The sequence below is a fragment of the Mytilus edulis genome, chromosome 11 (genome assembly GCF_963676685.1).
Source record: "Mytilus edulis chromosome 11, xbMytEdul2.2, whole genome shotgun sequence".
Classification (NCBI taxonomy): Eukaryota; Metazoa; Mollusca; class Bivalvia; order Mytilida; family Mytilidae; genus Mytilus; species Mytilus edulis.
The window spans coordinates 75,774,274-75,780,273 of record NC_092354.1 but is presented as its reverse complement, the minus strand read 5'-3'; the positions used below and the strand labels follow the sequence as shown (position 1 = coordinate 75,780,273).

The window sequence follows — 6,000 nt, the reverse complement described above, 5'->3', positions numbered from 1 at the left end:
TTTCACTGAATATATTGGATAAGTCGCAACTCCAATCTCTTTAACGTTAACTACCGAATTAGACTACTTACCGGGTTTGTTATAACATGAGCAACACGACGGGTGCCAAATGTGAAGCAGGATCTGCCTATCCTTCCTGAGCCCCTGAGATAACTCCCAGTTTTTATTAGGTGCGTTTTGTTAATCTTCAGATGTTATGTCTTGTGTACTATTATTTGTATTTTTTTGTATTTATTTAATTAGCCATGGCGTTGTCAGATTATTTTTGTCCTATGAATTTCGCTGTCCCTTTGGTAGCTGTTGTCCCTCTTTTGTTTACATTTCCATAATAATGTAGTAAATTGTCTCATTGGTAATCATACCACATCTTCTTTTTTATATTAAATGTTTCCAAAAATAGCATTACAAAAGTTATTGATAAAATCTTTAAAAGTAGTAACAACAATTAGCGGTAAAACTCTTGCTAGATGTGTTTGGACAAATGTCCGTTGATTAGATAGTATAGGACTGTTGATCTGTGTAATCACATGGACAAGTTATTTCTGGATTCTTGACCTTGAAAGAGACCCAAAATAGTTTATATGTTTGTTTACTAACATTACATGCATTAACATACTTTTCACCTGGAACTCATTCATCCAAAACATATTTGGGAAACCCTGTTGTTATCTTATCGTTATGTCAAAATATTAAAATAAAATAACTTTAGACACAGCTTTGAGCTTGTCACTCTTACTAAATTAACGACCACACACACATGTCATTATCATAAAAATATATCTAGAGGTTCATACGAGCCTGTATCGCTCATCTTGGTCATAAGACATGTAAAACAAAGGACACACTCTAAAATTGAAGACTAAAATAGAACATGTAACAAATCTCTGTTTAGTCGATCTTGTATTACTGATCTTTTAGTCTGTTCAGTTTATTTGACTTATTAATATATATCTTGTCTGACTGATTGAATATGTGATTTAGAGTGTTTATGTGTCTGTTATACATTAGCAGAACAAAAAATGATTTTCTCTAAATATCATAGTTTCGTGATAAAAGTCAATAATGAAAAATAAAATCGAAAAAATTGTCATTTATGGGCAATAACTCCTATTAGAATTTAGCTCAAGTTTTATAAGAATTTTGCTAACAGTCTGGACGTATATATTGACTATTGGTAGAGTTTTTTTCTGGACATATATTTTTCCTGTGAGATTTCTCCTTTTTTTACGTTTTAAAAATAATAGACAAAGCTATGTTCTACTTGAAGCGATATCAGTCATTTTAGTTTGTACACACGGTTATCTGACACATTTTAAAATGATGATTTTGTTCGGTTACATTAGTCCCAGTAGTGTCAGAGATGATTTGTGTAAAAGATTACAAAAATTGTAAAATATTACAAAACATGACAATGAATATAAGGCCTTTTAGAATAATCTCTACATTTGCCAATGTAGGAAGACAGAAAGACTTTATCGTCCACAAATATCTTCATCCCAACAGTATCATTAATGTGCCTGTCCCAAGTCAGGATGTTCAGTGGGTATCGTTGGTTCATACATGTCATATATTGTATAAGCTTTTTTGTAAGTTATTTTGTTATCAATTTTTCATCTCCTTATTCCCATATTTAACCGAAATGTTTTTTTTTCAAAATTGGAAAGAAAGGCAAAAACAAAACAAAAATATAAACGGACTATTTGAAACAGTTTTAAGTGACTGTCCGAATTCCTGAATAACATATGACAGGACGTCACAAAGCTGAAACGACATACACACGATTATATTTAGCATGTTTAACTAGATAAATATAAAAGAGACAATGAAAGATTGCTGAAGGAAAAATATATTTATTGATTTCTTTACATTATTGAAGTATATATATTGTACAATTATGTTGCTAAATACAAATATTGTAGTATGCAGATATAAGAAGATGTGGTGTGTGTGCCAATGAGACAACTCTCCATCCAAATAACAATTTCAAAAAAGTAAACCATTTTAGGTCAATGTACGTATGTGCTCAATCAGTTTAAGTGTATTGTTAGTATTCAACAGGCTTCATAAACATTTTGAAGGGTTTAGGAAAGAGAGATATACCAGTCCAGTCTCGTTCCATCGGCAGGTTTCTCTCATCTTCAGGTATTAATTCAAACTTATTAAGTATATTTGTTATCATAAAGAAAAGTGACAATTCGACTGTTGGTGCACCTACACATCGTCTTGGTCCTGTAAAACATAAGCATATTTTTAAGTCTATATTGGACATAAAGGGGCCTTTATCTTACTAGATGATTTTACGGACAGCATATGTTATATATATGGTTTTTAAGGGTTCGTGTTGTGCTTGTTTTCCTAATTTTGACCGTTTATTGCTTTTTACCATGGTATTGTATGTTTTCGATTCATTCATTTAAATCTCAATTTTAGTAATGTTACGCCTCTCCTTTAGGTATGAGTTAACATAACAGCACTTTATAAATATCAAAACCACTAATATTTACTAAGCATGGGGACATGAGGGTAATCATACGAAAAGTAAGAGCGCATGAATCTCATTAAAAGAGGGACGAAAGATACCAGAGGGACAGTCAAACTCATAAATCGAAAATAAACTGCTAACGTCATGGCTAAAAATGAAAAAGACCAACAGACAAACAATAGTTCACATGACACAACATAGAAAACTAAAAAATAAACAAAACGAACCCCACCACATGTGGCATGCACCCGACGTGTTGCTTATGTTGATAGTCTAATTCATGAAAGGGAAGAGGATTGTAGCTACGACGTAGGGAACGATCCGATACCATTTTTGAAACGGTTATTCCATAACGGTCAACCAACTCGTGATGGCATCCGTAAAATTTTCGAAGGGATAGTTTCAACTTCACCATATTGAATACTAGGTTTAATAGCTTTCTTGTGAGCAGCAATCCTCTATCTAAAATATCATGATAGAAAATTTAATCACGGGAATATCGTATCAATTAGGAGATATATACCCCGTATTCAGGTGCGGCTGGAATGTTGCTACTTAGAAATGGAAAGTTCAAAATTGGAAAGCTGCAATCATCTCTTTTGTCGTAAATATTTGTTTTCAACCGACCCTGATTGTCAATTTCTAGATGTAGTTCAAGATATGAGGCCGACTTAACTGTATCTGTTCGATGGGATAAAAGGTAAATCTAGTAGGTATATCATTTCGTGATACATTGTGTATGTCTATGTTTTACATTTACCTATACCAAAGGGAAGATATCCATTCTTCTGTGGCGTTTCCCACCTGTCAGGATCAAATTCATTAGGATTGTCCCATAGTTTAGGGTCGATCTGTGGGTCATTTAAATCAAATAGTATGATAGACTCAGCTGGAATAATATCTTTCCATACTTTTATTTCACGCGGGATGATTCTGTAAATGGTAAGAACAACTAAAAAGAAAGGAAAAAATAACAAGACGAAAGAAATATTCTTCCAGCTAGCACGTGGTAATATAAGAGCATATGATACAGTTACAATAGTAGATACATATACATCAACATTGAACGCGTTATTTTCGCACGACATTATATATTTAAGCACATTGAATCTACTTTGAGATATACATTGAATACGTCATTCTTACAACGTTGCTAATGATAACTTTAATTAAAATATCAGATAAGCATCCACATATTGGTGACGTAGTTTGGAAAAAAAATGCAAACGGACATATCGAATATGTGAGGTTTGGAATACAGCTGTAATAACCGCATGTAAATGTGATACATATTATAATTTAGTATCGAAAGAGGGAAATAGGATATCAGTGTTAAAACAACAAGGTTTTAAAAAGACTATATATATAAGAAGATGTGGTTTACTTAGGGTTTACCAAAATTGTTAGAGAAAAAACAACGGTATAATTTATTGATAATATTTCCATTGACATGCAAATGATAACAGTTTTGTATACTCAATAATTGTACAATTTTACAAATGGTTTACAACAATCAGTCTTTATATATTATTTACGTAATTTTCGAAGTCTCATAAAAACAGGATTTTTTTTCAGAAAAAGGAATGAAAATATCTCCTTTTCTACAAGTTCAAAGTTGCTTTTTTTTTATTAGTTTATAATAGTGTTGTCAACGGTTAACCTTACCGTTTGAACGACCGAATATTTAATATTAGAGTTGATATAAATTTGTATTGAAATCATTAAATAGTTATGTTTTCATTGAAAATTGTCATCGAGGTAATTAATTTGACAGATCAATTTTCCACTATATTGATGGCTATTGGTAATCCCAAAATATAAAATTAATTAGAACTCGTCTCTCTGCTCGGGGCAAGATCTTAGGGAAACATTATTAGTATACATGTTTGTTAACAGCATTTTAGATCAAGAATACGAATACATTTTACGATTTACTTCATTATTTCAATGTTTTTCTTATATTGTGTAGAACTACATGTATATCTGAATGTGCAATCTCCGTCGTGCAAGGCGTTGTCAGACTTTAAACGAAATGCTAACTCAAAAATTGTGCAATGCAAACCAATGTGAATGTAATCAATGTATACTTGATTGTACGAGTAGTCTGCTTTGGCTTAATTTTTTCAAATTGAAATACTCCACATTATTCACGGAGACAACAAGAGAAAATGAAAGAATCATCGGTTTCAGACATATTAAATTCTATGAGACCTAGAAGTTGGTTTTTTTTTTTTTTTCAATCTTTAGTGGGTACAAGCGCCAAAGTTGATATGGTGTATTTGATTATATAAAGTCAAACTTCGGATAACTTTTTCTGTACGGTATGCACCTAAAGTTTAAGTTCTAAAAACATTTGAAGAGCTAACATGTATATACATGTACACATTTATGTGGTTGGTAATTAACAAGTAGCCCTATAAATCCTATCAAAAGGGATTCGATATAAGTCGATGAACACTCCAATTTTAAATATAGTTAAGACGTATTCAAACTCAAGTTTAAGGCTGTAAATTAAATTATAGTTGTTAATTTCTATAATTTGGTTTCTTGTGAATAGTTGTCATTGGTAATAACACCATATATATGTATTCAAAGTTACTATTTGATCCATGTTATAAAAAAGTAAAAACAATGATTTGTTTCTCTCAAAAACATGTATAGAAAAAATGGAGAATATATATATAAGACACAGATAATGCTACCGCTTGTATATAACTTTATAAAGCAACATAACTTCAAAATGTTTAAAAGGAAGCAAACCAAGTTCACACTTGATATGTGTTTCGTGGTATTAAGCACTGTATATAATTTTTTAACTTTCGGTCGAGGCAAAATAAAGTAAGAGTGCAGATTTACGGACGAAAAAACAAATGGACGAAATAGGGTAACTCTTAGTGCTCCTTCCGCCGCGATGGGTGCATACAAAGAGTAGTAAATCCATAAGTTTGTAAAATGGGGAGCAACGAAGTGAATTACAACTACACCTCACACTTTGAATAACAAATACTTTGGCAAACTGCAATATGGTCAGAATCTCACCCACCTGGCTTAGCAATACGTAATACTTCTTTAATAGTTGATTCCACGTAACGTAGTTTATCTCTGTCTTCGATCGTTACTGTTTGTTTTCCTCCACACACCTTGAACAAATATAATAAAAACATGAATAGTCTACAAACAAATAAAGTCAGTATTTGCTTTTTCTATCGATTTAGGTTCATCAGTATAGATACTGTGTATCACAGTGTACCAATATAAGTTTACATACAATTTCATATAAACAGTACGTTCACATTGACATACTGATACTGATTGGAAAATAAGCGAAGATGTTAGGCTTTTTTGTTGATTTGGAAGTATTCAAAAAGTGCAAATAACACAGATATCAAAGATTTTGTCTAGTTTGTTTGTATTATTTTTTCCTTATCAAATATATTTAGGACAGATAATCATGAATAAAGCAACAATTACGATTTCTAAAAACCTCTATCAAGTTAATGTTGTGTTTAAATTTCATG

The 6,000-nt window shown here is 31.6% G+C and overlaps 1 long non-coding RNA gene across 1 annotated transcript; it reads right to left on the bottom strand.

The window, feature by feature from the left end:
• Positions 1-1,834: 1,834 nt before the first annotated feature.
• On the bottom strand, positions 1,835-3,670 carry LOC139496301 (uncharacterized). Its single transcript, XR_011657593.1, has 2 exons — positions 3,243-3,670; positions 1,835-2,229 (listed from the first exon to the last, which is right to left on the bottom strand). It is a non-coding gene; the product is annotated as an uncharacterized lncRNA (long non-coding RNA).
• Between the last annotated feature and the right edge of the window lie 2,330 nt (positions 3,671-6,000).